This window comes from Equus asinus, chromosome 5 (assembly GCF_041296235.1).
Source record: "Equus asinus isolate D_3611 breed Donkey chromosome 5, EquAss-T2T_v2, whole genome shotgun sequence".
Lineage (NCBI taxonomy): Eukaryota > Metazoa > Chordata > Mammalia > Perissodactyla > Equidae > Equus > Equus asinus.
The window spans coordinates 76576517-76596345 of record NC_091794.1 but is presented as its reverse complement, the minus strand read 5'-3'; the positions used below and the strand labels follow the sequence as shown (position 1 = coordinate 76596345).

At 46.1% G+C, this 19829-nt stretch overlaps 1 pseudogene; it reads right to left on the bottom strand.

Annotated features, from left to right (window-relative positions):
- Positions 1 to 996: 996 nt before the first annotated feature.
- LOC106833753 (cytochrome P450 4A11-like) lies at positions 997 to 13321 on the bottom strand (annotated as a pseudogene).
- Positions 13322 to 19829: the final 6508 nt, after the last annotated feature.

Below are 19829 nucleotides of genomic sequence, written 5' to 3'. Positions count from 1 at the left end.
TCCTCCTGGACAGACGCCCACGCTGTGGCCTCTGAGACGATGGGACACGACTGGCCCTGCAGGGGTCCTGGCACCACAGAGCAGAGATTACCTTCCTTCCTTGTCTCCTCTGTCTTCCCTCCCCTTCTCTCTCTCTTCTCTTCATTCATCTCCTTCCAAGGGAGGACAACACTCCATGCAACACTGTGAACTTTATTGCAGAGCATGGGAAAGAAGGAGCGGGTATGTGAATGACAAACGGGTAGACAGTTGACACATGAAGAGATTGAGAGCACAGAGCGATTATAGTTACACAGGGAAATGCAGACTGAATACTGGCTCCCATGGTGTCCACGTCCTAATCCCAGGACCCTGTCACTTTGTCCTATATTATCTGAGTGGGGCCTGTGTAATCACAAAGGTCCACATAAAGAAGAAAGCCGGGTAAAGACAGAAGCAGAGACACGTTTGAAGATGCTGCTGGATTTGAATATGGAGGGGGCTCCAGGAGCCAAGAATGCAAGGAATTCAGCTCTAGCTGATGGAAAGTCAAAGAGAGCTTTTCTCTCCTGAGATCCCTGGAGGTCCGGTGGCCCGGGCAACACCTTGGCTCTGGACCAGCGAAGCCATTTCAGACTTCTGACTATAGACTGTAAGAGAAGAAATTTACATTGTTTTAAGTTATTACGACTGCAGTAGATTAGTATTTACAGCAAAGGAAAACAATAAAGGGACAGACAGGTGGACAGAAAGGGAAATACAGGGAGAGGGCAGACAGGCTGGAGGACAAGCAGGTGAGAAGGAGTTAAGTGACAGTCAGAGCTGCAGGTGAGTCAGAGACAGACAGACAAACAGTAGGGAGCCTGGAGAAGGATGAGAGAGAGAAGAGTGACAGTCTGATGGGCAAGAGGCAGGAGATCAGGTGGCCTGGCAGGTGGGCAGAGAGAAAGCAGGAAGTGGGCAGACAGGCAGTGGTAGGAGAGAGTGACAGGAAGACAGGATGGACGCAGGGGCCCCTCAGAGCCCATCATTGTCCCCACAAGGGTTAGAGGAGCTTCCTGAGATGCAGGTGGAACCCATTCTTGGACTTCAACACGATTCTTGGAATGGGAACAGGAACTCTGGGTGGATATGGTGACAGCTCAAAGCGGAGCAGGGTCAGGGCCACGGCCACCTTCAGCTCGTTCATGGCAAACTGCTTCCCGATGCAGTTCCCGGGCCAGGGAGGGGAAGCAAAGTGAGAAGTGGGCTCAAACTCAGTTTGGAGTTGGGCAGGCATTGACCACTGAGCCCTAGCCAGGAACAGGGCATTCGGGGCCCTCCTGCATGTGGCCCAGCCCCCATCCCATCCTTCCAGGTCACACACCTCTACCCCAAGCTTTGGTTTGCATTCTCCACTTGGCCCCTGTCAAAGCCTACTTCTCCCCCAGGACTAGCTCCTAAGCGCTACCTCTGCTCTCAGCAGGCCTGAAATCCCGGTAGGTGAGGGTCAGCGCTCTAGTCACCAGTCAAGTCAAGCGAATCACTGAAAAGTTAATTATTAGTTTGCTCACTCCCTCCACAAGCAGTTTCTGATTTCACGACATGGAGGCCAGGTCAGGGCAAGGTAGGGGGCGGGATGGTTCACACTCTCAGACCCTCACGCTGTAGGGAGACACACAAGGACCCAGATCCTCAGAGAAAGGACAAGTTGGAGTTGTGTAAGGACATCAGAATGGCAGCAGGGAGCTGCCTCTAGGGGCCACGCATTAGCAACCCTCAGCCTGTCTTACCATCTGCCTCCCAATTAATGGTCCAGACCCCTGCCTCCCCCTCATCCCTTCAGTCAACCAGCTTCTCTAGCCTTCCAGTCTAGTCCAGATAGGTCCCTCCTTGCCATCCGTCAGTCTCCTCATCTGGGCTTTTCTGTCTGCCTGCCTCCCTTCCTTCTACAGCGAAGCCACAGCCCAGCTCACTCCTGTGCCTCCATCACAGGAAGGACTTGTCCAAATTCCTCAGCTGGCACCAAAGCCCTCTATGGGTCACTGCCTCACTCACCTCTTACCTGTCCAGCTCCACTTCTTAGCTCAGCTCTTGTTGAGAACGCTGAGAATGCCTCCCTCCACCTCTGCCTGCCACATGCTCAAGGCTAAGTCCAATGACAGCTGCCCTCACCCCTCTGCTGGCTCTACCTCTTCTTCTCCAAACCTGTGAGGCGCTATGAGTGTTTTACTCAAGGACATATCACTGTCCTGTGCCCAGGACAGTGTTAGGAATACAGAGCAATTCAACTATCTGCTTAACAAGTGAATGAGTAAAAGAAAGAAAGAATGAATGAATGAATGCTATGTGTCTTGAGTAGCCCAAGTCTATGAGGAAGGACCCAGTGCTGGGTGAAACCAAATGCTAGAGCCAATTTCTGGAAGTACAGCTAGCTTAAAGCCTGTTCTGTGAACATTGATCCACCATTTGAAGAATTCACAGAATTATGGATTCAGAAAAATCTTGTTTCTAGTAACAACTTACAATGTTTGTAGAAGTTCCTGATTCACCGGACGATTTCAGCAGCACTGGAGGATTTTCACAGCAGTCGCTCTGGAGCGGACTCATCCAGTCCAACAGCTGTCTCGAGTGTGCTCTAGATTTTACACACCAGGAAGCTTTCGAAGGTGTGTGTCATACACGGAATAGTGGGTCTTCTCTCAAAAGCAGTTGATGTCCTCATTGTTGTGCTTTATGCCAACATTGGACCTTGTAGACTCTGGGAATATAGTATACAGATCCCATGTCATGTAAAGAATTTTTCCAACTGGAAAATTTGTCATGGTTATGTGAATATTAATATGCAGTCAAATTTTATTGGGATAAACTGCAAAAGCAGAGAAGACACACGCGGCTGCGAGACTTTCTGTCAATGGCTACTGTAACCTTCCATGTATGTGGCTGAACAGTCAGGACAAAGAAGGGCCTGGAAATCCCAAGACACACAAACATCACTGAGACATTGAATGGCGGATCAGAGAACTAAGTAGAAAAGTCCCTGAGCCGGACTGCGAATGTGGGAAGAGAGAAATCAGCTGTTAAGATTACTGATAATTGACAAACTCAGACATCTGAATTTTAATTTTCATGAAAATTCTAATTCTAAAAAGCCATACTCCTATAGTGTGGAAAACCCCAGAATACACTGAACTTTGGAACAGCCACTGTCACTGACTGTGGCAGCCACTGGGAAAGTCAGTGGGTCAAAGTCCCTGTGGCGTGCCCAGAAATGCCACTTTTCTTTTGTGCAGAGGCACACACCTCCTTCCCAACACACTGACATACAGGGGCATAATGCAGACGCCAATATGAACACAAGAGGTCACAAACATCGGCTGTGCACCCAGTGACACTCTTCCCTCAAGTATTGGACGTGTCACCTTGATCCTCCTGAGAAGGGCAGGAAAGCGTGGCTGTGTTGAGCAGGACTCAGTACAAACCGGGAAGGACCAAACACCTGCAGAGAGAGCACCAGGACCAGGACAGGTGGGGTAAAGTCCCTCCTTCCAATCCATGAGGTGACAGGATTGCCTGAGTGAGAGTGGGAGGAGGTGTTGGTCTGGAGAGATCACCCCATCCCTTCCTCCCCCGCCCATCATACCTCTGGGTTTGGCCACACCTCCGGGTTGTAGTGAAGGGCATAAAAGGAGAGCATGACCGTGACTCCTGTGGGGCAGAAGGAGAAGAGAGCAGACTGATCATACACAAGGGGCGCGTCCCTGTCCCTGTGGCAGGAGGGGGCATGTGCATGCAGGAAAGACCTGAGGGCCACTTCTCATCAATCTGAGTGGAATGAGCCTGCTGCAAGAGAGGTGGGGTGGACACGGCAAAGCTCATGTGCACAGATTAGGAGGAGATAACCAGGACCCAGGATTGAGAAGCAAGAAAGAATTGGGGGCTTACTTTTTGGAGCAACTCAAATGACAACTCATGTTTATCAGGTGCCATCCATGAGCCCTTGGGGGATATGCATTAACTCATTCAATCCTCACATCCACCCTCCAGGAAAGGCTCTCATAGCCCCATTGTTCATATGAGGCACCTGAGCCTCAGAGAGACTGAGCAACTTGCCTGTGATAACCCAGCTAGGATGTGGCAGGGCCGGGCTTCCAACCCAATGGGAGGTGAGCCAGAGGGTTGTCTCCAACTGTGGCAGGGGTCTCAGATCTTGTAGTCCGCTACTCTCTGCCAGCAAACTGTGGGGTCCTCAGAGACTGGAGCATCTGATCCATGACAGTGGATTCCCTGATCTCCCTCATTTGCCTACACCCCAAGAAAAGAACCACATCTCCCCTGACCCCTGCTTGATTGTCTCTCCAGTCCTCGTATCTCAGGGAATTAGAATTTTAGGGCTAATTCCCGAGCCCACATTCAGAGGCTAGCATTTGTTTACTGGGCTTTTACTGGTCTCAAGCTCTGTGCCAAGAACTTCATACACCTCATCCTAACTACAAAGTAAGTATTGATGTTCTTCAGAGGAAAACAAGACCCAGAGAGGTTCAGAGCTGTTCTGGGACACATAGATTTATGACCTCCATTGTGGCGTTCTTGCAGTGCTCTGGTTAGTGAATGTGATGAAATTCATAACTCTGCGTAATGAGCGTCCATCAGGGAAGGTAAGGGGCTTGCTGAGCTCTCTGCCAATGCTTGGTACTGGTGGATAGAGTCACAGTGCCTCCTTGATGCACATGGTTGTGTCGGGCATCTGGTCCAGGTGGTCCCTGAAACCAAAGCCCATCCTGAAGGGCAGGCAGGGTCTGGGCAGACCAGGGGCTTCTCTAGCTGAGTGGGCAGGGCTCTCCCATCTCTTGAGCACTCACCAGCTGATGGAGGCGCCATCCCCCAGGAGGCTCTGGATCTCCTCCCGGAACCTCTGCTGATGCTCGGGGTGCGTGACCAGAGCATAGAGGATCCAGGAGATGCCACTGGCTATGGTGTCGTGGCCCTCGAACATGAACATGTCCACCTCAGCATGGAGGTCCGCATCAGACACACTGCTCCCATTCTCCATCTGAGGAAGGCACGGCAAGAGTGCAGGGTCTGCCCCACGTTCTGTGCTCCTGGGCAAAGCCTCAGGCCTCTCCTACACACACTCACTCTGGCAGTGAGGAGGATGTCCAGGAAATCCAAGTGCCTCTTCTTCCTGACCTTCTCCAGCTCTCCCTCCTTCTGCAGGTGAGCCTTCCTCAGGTTTATCACTCATTCTGTGGCAGAACAGTGGTTCTAAGGAAGAGCTGAGAGCTCTGGGTTCCCAGATACGGCAACCCACAGCAGCCCCATCAGCCCCCTGCCCCAATCTGGGTGCCAGGTGGGTCAGGATGAGTGTAAGAGTGGGTATGCATGTAAGGGGTGAGAGCTCTTGCACCTTCTGGTTGCAGGTCAGAAATCCCCTTAATAGCACAGCTCATGGAAGCTCAACTTGAATGCTTCCAAGCAAAGAGTTCACTTAATCATCACCTATGTGATGCACAGCACCTGGACCCTGACATTACCAGGTCGGTTCCCAATGCCTGCACCAGGGAAGTACACAGCACGAGTGTGTCTCAGCTCTTGAAGGGGAACCAGGGGGCCTGGCTCTACCTGAGGAGTCAATGCCAGTCCCTTTGAAATGTGCCTGATGAAGGAGGGGAGTAGCCCAGGGAGCAGGAGCCAAAACATGTGTGTTGATGGGCTAGCTGGCAGGCCTGGTGGTTCCAGTGGCCATCAGGGGTCAGTCTGTAGATGATGTCATTCTGGTAGAAGACATTCCTCAAGCGGAAAAAAGCCAGACTCTTCCGGTCCTCAACGGCCTGGGTGTAGGATTGCAAATCTCTAAAGGGAGAGGATGCAGGTGAGACTACAGTGGAGGGAGGCCTCTGACCTGGTGGTGGAGTGGATCTATGGGTGTAGGAGTCCTTAATCAGTGGGGACAGGACACTGAGGCATTGGTCATTGTCATCTCACAGCGCTTGAGACCCTCAGTCCCTCATTATAAGTGGTGTGGTCAGCCAGGCTTCTATCTGTGCCAGGGCTCACCGATCCATGGCTGAGTCAAGGTTTGGTCTAGCTGGAATTTGAATTTGTCTGGAACTGTGGGCAGAATCTTGCTTCGTGTAGAGGTGAACATCTAAGTTGTCCCACTTGCTACTCAGGTAAGCCCACACCAGTAGGTAAGAAAGAAGACCCTCCAGATGAAGGGCAATCACTGACCTGTCTGTGTGGATGCTGCCCTGGTGGCTGAAGGTACACTTCATGATGGTGTCCAGGGTCATCAAGAAGATGTGCCCAAAGATCTCCAGATGTGAGCCCTGGCTGAGGAGCTCCTCCCATTTGTCCTGTGGTGGGAGGGAGACATTCATTCTACTCTCTCCCCTGGGAGACTCATGATGACAAGGCCATACTCTCTCACTCTCTCTCCAGATACACTGTTTGGAAGCCCTCACTTTCCAGAACAGACGCATTAGAGCAAATTAAGAATGTAAGGCAAATGTTTGTAACATGCAGCCTATTTTGTCAGAAAGTTTTACTATACACCTAAACATTTCTATCATAATAGTCTGAGTTAGTTTCGAATTTTAAGAACAAGTTATGATGATAACTGACTTTGGCAGACCAGAAAACATTGTCTTTAAGGAGACAAAGGGGAAAACTTCACTCTCATGGGGCTGAGCTAGACATAAGGGACAGGAGAAGTCGGAATTTAGGGAGCACAGATGGCAAGGCAAGAAAAATCCTAGGGGATAGTACTGGGGCTCCAAGGGAGTGACACCAGGGACTTCAATTCCTTTCATTCATCAAATGTTAACTGAACACAGTTGGTGAGAAATCAGAGTCCTGATTGGAAGTGAGGTCATGGCAGATCCTTGCTCTGAAAATATAATCCTGGTCTCCATTTCCCTCCATGGAGTGGCTCAAAACCTTGCAGAAGCCCTGGGCCCCAGTCAGAGCCCACCTGAGTGACATCCTGGCTTGTCCACCCCACCACTGAATGTAGCACTGCTCAGGTTAGCCACAGTCAGGTTGTCCTGCTGTCCAGAGGAATGACCCTTGCTCTAGCCTACCAGGATGAATTTTTGCAGGTGAGAGAAGAGCGTACCATGTATCCACCATGGCCCGCCTTTCCTAGAATGATGAGCAAAATGTGGATCCAAGCTGCAACCTGAATACTCCCCTGTCCAATACACTTTTGGGGAGCCCTGTCTCATAATGTTATTCTAGGTGCCTGTGTCCGATGGATGTCTGAGGGACACATGTGTTTGGACTGGCCCCTGTGAGTTTTGCTGTGTGTGAGCATGTGCAGGTGACAGAGGGATGGGCTTACCAGCATCACTCGGACAGATTCGGCCATGAGACCCACGTAGGGCTTAAGGATGTTATAGTGGAAGGCTGGGGTCAGCATCCGCCGGTGCTGGAACCACGTCTGCCCATTCAACAGGAGCAAACCATACCCTTGGCCACAGATGAGTGTGTGGGGGTGGGAAATAGCATAAGAGCAAGGGCTGGGACAACTTGGGAGGAACCAAAGGTATCAGAAGAAGGCCCATCATCGACAAAGGCAGGAAAGTCTAGTATATTACAGGAATGAGGATTTCCCCAAATGGCTGGCACATAGGAAGTGATTATGAAAGCTGTGAGATAAAGGTTGGAAAAAAGTAGGTGGCATGTCAGAGAAGGACTTCAGTAAAAGTCGGGCTGAGACCATGGTGAAGACTGAGAAGTGATGTGGAGGAAGCTGAGCTTTGGGAGAGCTCTCACCACCATTAGGAAGAGGGAGGGTCTTGTTACAAGAAGAGAAATGAGGCTTGATCCAGAGATGAGGGTCGTGACCTGGTGGCCAGGCACCTGTTGTTCTCCGTGAGCACAATAGAGAGCTCTTGGCAAACCGAGCTGGCAGGTGGACCACAGTCCTAGTTAGATGTACTTACCAATCCAGGGAGCTAGGAATCTGTAGGTACCAAGAGACTTTGGGTCTGAAAGGTAAGGAAGGACATTATAGGAAGCTGCAGGGGACCAAACAACACTGGCAGCTCTCAGGAGCCTGCTTTAGTCCAGACCATGGGCTGCCACCATTCCTGATGATTACCAACTGCCAGTTTATCTTAACCACTGCCCATCTGCTTCCCCTCCTTGACTCTCTGTCCTTATAGTCAGTGGGCTCAGGAAGGCAGACTCAGTGTCCCAGCAGCAAGGCACCCACAGGACTAGGATGTTGAATCTGCAAGAAACACTAGCTCTGTCCTCAGTGCCAAAGAAAACACAGAAGGCTGATTTTCTTGCAATTGGTGGTGGCTTAGCCATCCCACGAGCCAGGACGGGCAACAGTTAGAGATGCCAAACCCAAGTCAGTGTGCAAAGGAAATTGTCTTTCGTTCTGAGGCAATTTACATAACAGATCATCTCCATTTGGTTAAAAAGGAAAGAAAGAAAGAAAAGAAATAAGAAATTCAGTCCCACACAGCTCCCTAAGCCTTCAGTTTATGTAAACAGTGTTGGCCTTAGGCTGGCTTCTGGCTGGAGGGTAGTTGGAAGAGGGTCAGGTATTGATGGCTGAACTGCCAGTCTCTTCTGGAATTTCACAGACCCAGGGGCATGGACCCAAGAGAGAAGAGCTGCCCCAGCTGGGGTGTGGGTTTTGCTCTCACCTGATCTCCCCAGGATCACCTTCATGTAGTCAGGGTCATAGACCATGAAGAGAACCTTGCTTCCCCATAACCAGCGAAGAGAGGCACGCGGGAATTTCTCTACCCTTTTCAGAAGCTCTGGTAGTTCTTGGCCCTTTTGGAACTGTCACCAAGGGAAACACAAACCAATAAAATCTTTCTCTTTAGGTCCAGTGCTTGGAGTGGTGGTGAAGAGCAGGACGGCAACACAGAGATATTTCTGGATGTATCAGCAGTGATTAGGAGTTTGGAACCATTTCTGATGAACTGAGCTCTGATCAGGTTTCTTGTTCTCTCACCAAGACTTGGCCTAAGGCCTGATTCTGGCTTCTGGTTGGGCCATCTCTGGGCCCTCACTCAGAACTGCCTCGAGAAACTTACCCAGAGCAGTTTCTTGATAAATGCCCAGTAACGCACTCCATGGTGTACAAAACTTTGCACAGACTTATATTAGAGCTATTGGTTGAGTTGTGACCCCTTCAAATTCATGAGTTGAAGTCCTAACTTCCAGTATCTCAGAATATGACTTTATTTGGAGATAGGATCTTTACAGGGTAATCTAGTTGAAGTGAGGTCATCAGGCTCAGCCTTTATGCAATATGACTGGTGGCTTTATAAAAAAGGGGAAATTGGGACACAGAGACAGTCAATCATCAAGAGAAGATGATGTGAATAGATGTGGAGAAGATACTAATTTACTAGCCAAGGAGAGAGCCTGCAACAGATGCCTTCCTCACAGCCTGCAGAAGGAACCAACTGTACCAATATCTCGGTTTGGACATCTAATCTCCAGAACTGTAAGACATTAATTTCTGTTGTTTTATCCACCCAGTTCTCTGTACTTTGTTATGGCAGCCCTAGGAAACTAGAACAATTATGTACTGCTCAGGGCAAACTTGTGTCCAGTGATCCTGTGTCACTGAAGAAAGAGGAAACCCATGTTGAAGGACATGCCATGGAGCTGCATTGCAACCCAAGCCTACCGACCCCAAGGTGTCCTTACCCCTGATTGCTAAGGCTCCCTGGATGTCTTTATTATCATATTCCAACTCAGTGTTCTCATCTATGTGTACCATGTTGGCAAACTTACCTTTAATACCTGTGATCTCTGCTTTCTTAGAGCCAGCATAGAGCACAGTTCATAGGAATTATGCCTTATATTTCAAAGAAGGAATTAGTGCATGAAGGATTGAATGAGTACATGTAGGATAGTGATTGAGTGAGTCTTGACTAAAATTCTTGTTACAAGTGACAGAATAGTCTTGAGCTAATGTAAGACAAAGAAAAAGGACAACAAAGAAGGCTGAGGACCCAGGGATGTCTCAGGGAGCCCAAGGGTAAGGGTCAGCCAGTATGGAAGGGGCAGATCCAGGGACTGGAGAGCTGCCAGGACTGAGTCTCTCATTCTTTCTCTCTGTACACTCATGCATTCATTCTCTCAGCAAATGTTTATGGAGGCTCTACCTTGTCCTAGACACATTTCATCAAGCTGGTGATACAGCCACAAATAAACACACAATTGTCCCTGTCCTGTGGATCTGGATCCCTGTGGTGGAGAAGGGCAGTTCTATCCTTCTGCGGTTGGGGCTTTACCATTCTACCACATGTCGTGTCTGAGTGGCCCTGGGAATCCTATTCTGAGAATCTGATTGTAATATCATGGCTGAGGGGTCCACTTCCTGCAATCAACTGTGCCTGGGGTTTAATAGTGCTTTCACGGGCACATCTTTTGTGGGGAAAGAGATCACAGAGTAGGTGAGCCGAGCAGACATCCCCAAATGTTTCCACTACAGTGAATGAAAAAATACATGAATGAGTAGGTGAGTAAATGGATTCTCTCATTCATTTATTTGATAACAGTGTATGGAGAACTTACTTTGGGTCAATTGCTGTCCTCATTGCTAGAGATTCAACAGTGAACAACTCAAGTCCCTGCTACCATGGAGCTTATGTTCTAGTGGGGGTGGGGGTGGGGCAGACAATCCTGCCCTTAACTGAGAAGCATCTTGCTTGAATGACTTCGGAAGGCCTCTCTGTTGTCCAGGTCATGTCCATCATTGGTGCTGCCCTTCTCCTTGGATGCAGTACAGGGACTGACCAGTGGGAGCCTCTTACTACCCCAGCTATGTTACCTGGTCCTCTAGGATCCCCTCATACTGACCCAGAAGAGACCTGGGGATACTTTTCAGCACAGCAGCATGCCTTCTTTCTGATTGCTTGGTGCTCAAGCCAGTAAGCCTCCTGGAAACCCTGCTTGTGGGCACTGTCACAAGCTCACTTAGGGGACACCAAGGAGCTAAACTGTGTTCTGCCTATCCATTCTCCTCTCGGGGCCAGTCTGGAGCCCACTGATCTGTCAGCCCTCTTGTCAATAGCTGGGGCTGCCATCCGTCCCTGAGCAGGTCTGGCCAGAGCCAGTCGAGACTCTTATAGAGGAGATCGTGCCCATGGTGGCAGTGGTGGTAACCCTGTAGGTAAATACTTGTGTCCATCTGGGCTCCAGGATGGGGCCACTCAGGGCAGGTGGTGTTCCACTTGAGCTGTCCTCACCTGCCTGCTCCTGGGAACTGGAGCCACAGAGGAATTTCCCCAAAGGGAGGTGCAAGGAGAGTAGGTAGACGGGAAATAATGAGGCCACACAGGCCATCACCAGGAAGGAGGACTCAGGGAAAGATGGAACTCATTGGGGCTATTTGGATCCTAAAGTTGTGAGTCTCTTTTTCATAGTTCCTGCTAGATTTTGCCCCTATTTAACGCAGTGAGTTTGTGAAGGCTACAAAATGCTTTCCCTTCACAGGCATTGATATTATTTAAAATCATACAAATTAGAGTGACTGTAACTGTGGCCCTTGTTGGTGCCAGGTCCCATTTCAAGATTATAGGAACTCACATGAGTGCTATCAGTATCATCATCACCCCCAATTTACAGATGAGGAAACCGAGACATAGAGCGGGTATTCAAAGTATGTAGCAGAGCTGCGATGTGAATCTAGGTGGTTTGAAAAAAGAGCCCATATGTTGAACTGCCTCAACTTGTCACTTGACATCTGGCCTGAAAGATTAGTTTCAACCTAATTACATGTGGCATTCTAATTCCTGACTCAGCAATAACAGAGGTATTGAATAAACGGAAATCTCAGACAGATTTATAAGAGCAAGAAAACTTGGCTGCAATATCTGTCAGGCCAGCAGAAGGTGAGAGGTGATTCAGCAGCAGGAGGGTGCCATCTGTGTCCTGAAAAAGTCACTGGAAGAATTTTTAGCGGCCTCTTATCTGAAATCCTAGCTCAGAAATGTGACAACTGCATCAACAAAAGGTCACAATTTCTCCAATTTAAGAAATCATCTGGAGTCATCAGTTCAACAATTTGCATGAACAGACTATGCTTTGGCTGTCTCTCTGTGGCTGATATAATAGTTCTTGTCTTGGCTCCCCTCTGTTGATCATCACTTGGTCTCCTTCCCTGAGGAGAAAGAAACCTCAGCTCTCTATAACGCCCCACCTCCTAAGGCTTGTTCAGTCCACAAACCCTTGGTAAGCCCCTCACCTGGAGACCCGTAACCTTGCTCTGCACCCTCTCCCCTCAGGGATCAGTGCTAACAGAGCTGCCTGGGGAGGCACTGTCTCTCACCCATCCTGCAGGCTGCTCCATCTTCTGTCTCTCCACACACCTGGGTTGAAGATCCCCATGTGTCAGGCTCTGTGCTGGGTACTGGGGCACAGGAAGGGGGACGACATCCTCAACCCCAAGGAGCTCACAGTACAGGGGTTTGAGGATGAGAGCTGGGAGGCAAACAGACTCTGTTTAGTGGTGCCACTCAACTGTCAGTACTCCTTACCTGGAACCATCGTGGAACCCTCCTCGCTCACATGTTCCAGTGACTTGCCAAGATTTTAGCACTGAAATCACCAGTCTAGAAAATCCCTCAGTCTCAGGCACATCGAGCTTGTTGGCCCCTTACACCTGACATGACCCCCCAGATCAGCAGGTGAGCCTTTCTTCCTGGGACATGACACTTTCTTAGATTCCTGTCTGTCCTCTCCACAGACAGTGAACCCCACAGGGCAGGGACCCATAGAGTGACGTCTGTGTCCCCAGGCAAGCTCAGGGCCAAGCAGAGAGGTTGGAGTTGAGTGACTGGGGGAGAGAAGCATCTAGAAGCCTGTTCTTTGAGAATAGCTGAGGTTGCTCAACCTGGTAAGAGGAGAGATTCAGGAACAGTCATTTTCCTAAAGTGCAGGGCTGTCAGGTCAGCCTGCAGATCTACCTAAGGAAGGGGTGTCTGACAGACCTGAGAACACCGGCACAGGCTCCTTGTGAGGGAGTGAGCTCCCTGGACTGGGATGAGGAGCAGAGACCTGAGAGGGAAACTGGGTTTTCCCAGGGGACACATGCTCATCACACAACATGGCTTTGTCAGATGGATGTGCAGACCAGGCTCTCAGAGCCCTGGCCCTCTCCACCCTCCCACGCCCTCCTTCCTACCTCCCAGCTGTGCCCGTAGAGCCAGTGGGAAGGAGGGCACGGGAACTCCTGGAAGGCTTTGAGCAGCCACCGTCTGCGCAGGTAGAGCTGGGCTGCCTTGAGCAGCAGCAGAACCAGGCCGAACAGGGAGGCCACTTGCAGGAGCCCAGAAACACTGCCCAAGGGTCTGGGGGGCCTAAGCCCAGAGACACTCATGGTGCAGAGGTTTGTGGAGTCCTGACTTGCCTGACTGTTGCTGATCTCCTCTGCGCACCCCAGCCCAAGTCAGTCAGGAGAAAATTGTCCCACGCACCTGTGGTGAGGGCGAAGGGTGAGGTCAGAGCTTAGACCTGGGCCACCGTTGTTGATTAACTATGGAGGATCCATCTTGGGAAACTGGGAGAAAAGCTTTCTCAGCTGACGGTGATAATGGCTCAGTACATATCAACATTCCACTCATCAGTTTCCTACACAAACACTTAATGTGCACCTACTATGTGCCAGGCAGGACAGTAGGTGCTGGGACACAGCTGCAATCAAAAACAGACCAACTCTGACTTCAAAGAATCCACGCTCAAATTTACAAATGTGCCAGCACCTTGTCAGGGTTTTAGCACTGAAATCACCAGTCTAGAAAATCCCTCAGTTCAGTAGATGTGGTTGGTTTGTTTATGATCCCCATTTCAGAGATGAAAACTAGTTACGGAGAGGCAAAATGATGGGGCTGCAGGAAAACAGTCAGGCAGAGCCCCAGCTGGGACTAGAACACTTCTCTGTTGGACTCCAAAGTGGCCTGTCTCTGTTGACTGCAGTTTTCCCTGGCATTTGTCCCACTCCACTCCTCAGTGGTGACCCAGGGCAACTGTGCCAGTGGATAGAGCACTGGCCTTAGACTCAGGAGGCTCAGCCCCAGGTTAGGCTCACTATGTGGAAGCCAGCAACTTAAACTCTCTGGGCCTCAGTTTCTCCTTTTGTTTGGGGGGATAATAATCCCATTCCTAAGTACATCCCAGGAGTGCTCATGTGTTCATTCATTCATTCATTCACTCAGCAAATATTTTTTGAACAAACAGTCTAGGTAAAGGCAGAAAACTAACTTAGAACAATAAAATATGCAAGGCCTACACTAGAGGAAAGAATAGTGAACTGAGGCCACGCAGGGAAGGAAAACTGAAAAACAGGAATGGGTTCTTGACAGATGTATAGGAGTTCATTAAGTGCAGAGTGTTAGAGAGAGAGCTGAGAACTGAAAAAGTCATGGAGATCATATGTAAAAGAGCAAGGGATGGGGACAAGTTAATCTTCAAGTCTCTCACCCTCATGTTTTTCCAGATTATCAAGTTCAAGGTCACATTCAAGGCCCATAATTCAGAAGGTAAAACACAATATATTTCAGGAAGAATTCCTTGAAGGCAGCCTTGCAAGTGGTCATTTCCTCCTGACCTGCTCCCTCACCCATCTAACCTCTTACTCCCAACACCCTATTCCTTTTCCCTGCCTCATGACAGGTTATTCATCACACAATCCATGGGGCCAGAGTTCTTTTCTTTCTCCCCTAGGTCCAAGGCTCCTGTCCAAAACCCAGGCCACGTAAACAATTACATCCATTCCTGTCACTCTTCCCCTAGTTCTGTGGTTACTTTCCCTCCCTACCCCTACCCCAGCCACAGGGATTCTTGGACCCTGACTCTTTCTCTACTTGATTCAGCACGAGCTTTTCACCCACAGCACATGGGGCAGTAGTGGAGAGAGCTTTGGAGTTAGAGAGCCTGGCTCTGAATTCTGGTTGTAACTCTTTCTTTCCCTCCCTGATTTCTCAATTTCTTCTGTATATTTGGGCTCATAAAAGTTGGTAGAAGGTAACAATCAGAGGGCACTTGCTGTATTCAAGGCACTGAGCAAAGAACTTTATATGTTTTCTCCCACAACAATGCTACACAACAGGTTTTTAAAAAATCCCCAAATCTGGGTGAGGAAGCAGAGGCCCAAAGAGGTTTGCTGCTCGCCCAGGGTCTTACAAGAAGTGGAGCCAGGATTCCGGGCAGTCTGACTCCAGAGACTTTGCTGTTAACTGTTAACGTAGAGAGATGGTTGTTGGGTTGAACCTCCAGTCCATACATGGCGGCGCCTGAACTTTCCAGGGGGCGTTTCCTGTTTGCTCTGTTTTATCCAGTGTTTCCAAGCAGCAGGAGAGTGTTTCAGGTTGTCAGCTCCACATAGAGCCTTAAATGCGAGCCTCACTATCCAGGGCTGTTGTGAGAAAGCGTCGGGTAAACCATGTGGCTAGATGTAACAGTCATTGAAAATGGTGTTTATAGAGAATTTTTACCGATATGAGGAAAGCTTATAACAAAGTGATCAAAGCAGAATGTGCAACTATGTGTAGAGTATGAGCTGAACTCTTAGAAAGTTGTGCTGGCCGTGGTCAACAGTTATTAACCAGTAAGTATTTTCCTCATTCATTTACAATCTACACACCCAAACCAAGGACTCCTTGCAGGTGGTAACTAGACCTTTTTTGCCCTTGTGCTCCCACAGCATGGAACACAGGACCGTGCCTACTGATGGTGCCAAGAAATACTTAATGATCTGATGACTGAAAGAAGGAGGGAATGAGGAAGACTTTGGACTGGTTAGATCACCATCTTCAACAGGCCAAGGTCAGTTTTAATGCCACATTTTAAAGGAAATTAATATCCTTAGTGCTGGAAGGTTCTTGGTTCAATTTATAGGCAACAGAAAGGCAGAGGAGGGGGGCAGTCAACCCCCAAAGCGGCAGCTTGAAGCAATTACTCCTGTGGGTAGATCACCCCAGGCACTTTTCTGGGTTTGGTAAAGTTCAATTTGATGCTGACACAATTTATCACACTTTGTTTACTGTTACTCCTCTACGTGGACTGGCTCTTTCAGGTAGAAGCCCTTTAAAAAGAAACAGCCTATCGAGATAGAGTTTATATAGCACTCAGTTCACCCATTTGCCATCAATGGTTTTTGGTATATTACATTCTTATTTTGTCTTTATTAGTAAAATATGCATAACACTAAATTCCCCACTTGAACCATTTTTAAGTATATAATCCAGTGGCATTAATTGCATTCACTTTTGTACAGCCATCACAACTAACTGTTTCCAAAATTTTTGCATCACTGCCAATAGAATTTCTGTAACCATTAAGCATTAATTCCCATTTGGCCTTCCCACAGTCTCTGGTAATCTCTAGTCTACTTTCTGTCTCTATGAATTTGCCCATTCTAAGTCCCACATATAAGTGGAACCATATACTACTTTTCCTTTTGTGTCTGGCTTCTTTCACTTAGCACGATGTTTTCAAGTTTCATCCATGCTGTAGCATGTACCAGAACTTCATTCCTTTTTGTGACTGAACAATATGCTACTGTGTGTATGTACATTTTGTGTACCTATTCACCTATTGATGGTCACTTGGGTTCTTTGTACCTTTGTCTATTGTGAGTATGGCGCAATGAACATTGCCCTCCAACTATCTGTTTGAGACCTTGCTTTGAATCCCTCTGGGTATATACCTAAAGCAAAATTACTGGATCACATGCTAATTCTGTTTAGCTTTTTAAGAAACTGCCACACTGTTTTCTATAGTGACCACACAATTTGACATTCACCAGTAATGCAGAAGAGTCCCAATTTCTTCACATTCTGACCAAAATTTGTTATTTTCCATTTGTTTTTTTGGTAAAAAAAATAAAGCCATCCTAAAGGATGTGAAGCGGTACCTCATTGTGGTTTTAATTTGTTTCCCTAATGACAAATGATGTTAAGCGTCTTTTCCTGTGCTTTTCCCATTTGCATATCTTCTTAGGAGATATGTCTATTGAAGTCCCTTTCCAATATTTGAATGGGTCATTGATTTTCTGTTGTTGAACTGTAGGAGTTCTTTTTTATTCTGATATGACTTGCAAAGATTTTCTGGCATTCTGTGAGCTGTCTTTCAACTCTTTGATCAATTTTATGCTCCTTTTTGTATATGATGTAAGGCAAGGGTCCAACTTCATCCTTCTGCATGTGAATATCCAGTTTTCCCAAATTGTTGAAAAAACCATCTTTTCCTCATTGAATTTGTCGTGGCACCCATATTGAATATCAATTGACCATATACCTGAGGGATTATTTCTGGGTCCTCCATTTTTCCTTTTGTCTGTATGTCTATCATTATGCCAGTATCACAGTAGTTTGATTACAGTAGCTTTGTAGTAAGTTTTGAAATCAGAAAGTATGAGTCCTCCAACTTTGTTCTTCTTTTTCAAGTTAGTTTTGGCTCTTTGGAGTCTCTTGAGATTCTATGTAAATTTTGAGATGGAGTTTTCTTTTTCCGTAAAAAAACATCATTGGAGTTTTGATAGGGATCATATTGAATCTGTTGATCACTTTTGGTTATCTTGTCATCTTTATGATTTTAAGTGTTTCAATCCGTTAACATAGGATATCTTTCCACTTATTTGTGTCTCCTTTAATTTCTTTCAGCAATGTTTTATGGTTTTCAGTGGACAAATCTGTCACCTCTTTGGTTAAATTTATTCATATATTTTTTTTATTACTTTTGATGCTGTTGCAGATCATGTTGCCAGTATATGGAAATAAAACTGATCTTTGTGTGTTGGTTTTATATCCTGCAATTTTACTGAATTTGTTTATTAGCTATAAAATTTCTTGCTGATCCTTTAGGGTTTTCTATATGTAACATCATATTATCTGCAAACACAGATAATTTTACTTCTTCCTTTCCAATTTGGATGCTTTAAATTTCTTTTTCTTGCCTAATTTCTCTGGCTAGAACTTCCAGTACTATATTGAACAGAAATGGTGAAAGCACAGCATCCTTGTTTTTCCTGATTCTGATAGAAAATCTTTCAGTTTTTCACAAATGAGTATATTGTTAGTTGTGGGTTTTTCATAAAAAGCCTTTAGCATTTTGAGGAAGTTCCCATCACCTCCTAGTTTTTTGAGTGTTTTTATCATGAAAGACTGTTGAGTTTTGTGAAATACGTTTTCTGCATCAATTGAGATGATCCTGTGGGTTTTTTCCCCTTCACTGGATCATTGTGGTGTATTACATTTATTGATTTTTGTATCTTGAACCACACTTGCATTCTAGGAATAAATCCCACTTGGTCAAGAAGTATAATCCTCTTTATATGCTGCTGAATTTGGTTTGCTAGTATTTTGTCAAGGATTTTTGCATCTATATTCATAAGGAATATATTGACCTGTAGCTTTCTTTCCTTGCGGTGTCTTTGTTTGGTGTTGGTATCAATGTAATGTTGGCTTCATGGAATAAGTCAGGAAGTGTTCCTTCTTCTCTAACTTTTTTGAAGTGTTTAAGAAGGATTAAATGTTTGATACAATTGACCACTGAAGCCATCTGGCCTTGACTTTTCATATTTGGGAAGTTTTTGGTTACTTATTCAATCTTATTACTAGTTTCAGCTGTATTCAGATTTTCTTTTTCTTCTTAAGTCGGCCTAGTAGATTGTGTTTCTAGGAATTTGTCAATTTCATCTACATTATCTAATTTTTTTAGTATACAACTCTTCATTGTATTCTCGTATAATCCTTTTTAATTCTGAAAAATCAGTTGTAGTGTCCTCGCTTTCCTTTCTGATTTTGTAACATGAGTTCTCTCTCTATTTTTTAAATCAATGTAGCTAATTTTGTCAGCTTGTTTTTCCAAAGAGCCAAGTTTTTGTTTTGTTGATTTTTCTCTTTTGCCTTTTTATTCTCTATTTTATTTATCTCCACTGTAATCTTCCTTCTTTATTTCCTTCTGTTACCTTTGAGTTTAGCTTTTTTTAATTCTTAAAGTATACAGTTAGGTTATTGATTTGAGGTCTTTCTTCTTTTTTAATGTATGTGATTATCATAATTTTCCCTCCTATCACTGATTTCCCTGCATCTCATAAGTTTTGACATATTGTGTTTTTGTTTTCATTTGTCTCAAAGTATTTTCTTCTTTCTCTTGTGATTTCTTTTTTCTTTTACTTTCAACAGCTTTGGGTCCTTATATCTAAAGTATGTCTCTTCTAGACAGCATATAATTGGATCCAGTTTTTAAAAAATATCTAATTTGCCAATCTCTGTCTTTTAGTTGAAGAGACTAATCCATTTATATTTAATGTGATTACTTACAAAGAAGGACTTCTCCCATTTAGCTGTTTGTTTTTTCTGTGTCTCATGTTTTGTGTTTCTCATTTTCTCCATAAGTGCCTTTGTTGTATTTAGCTCATTTTTTGGAGTGTGCCTCTTTGATTCCCTTCATCTTCCCTTTATGTATATTTTTAAGTTATTTTCTTAGTGGTTTTCTTGGGGCCTACAATTAATATCTAAAACTTATACCAAAATCTCATTTGAATAATACTAACTTAACTTTAATAGTATATAAACATTGTGCCCCTATACATCTCTATCCATCTCATTTATGTGATTATTTTCACAGATATCTTTATTATTCTATGCCCATTAAATTAGATATATAATATTAAGAAGTTTTCCTCTTAAATTAAAAAGGAAAGAAAGAGAAATTAAAAACCAATAGAAAAGTACATTAATACCAGCTTTTATGTTTACCTATGAAGTTATCTTTACTGAATTCTTTAAACAAATGTTTTATGTCTTCAAGTTAATGTCTAGTGTCCTTTTATTTGAGACTGAATGACTCTTTTTAGAGTTTCATGTATGGCAGGTGCACTGGTA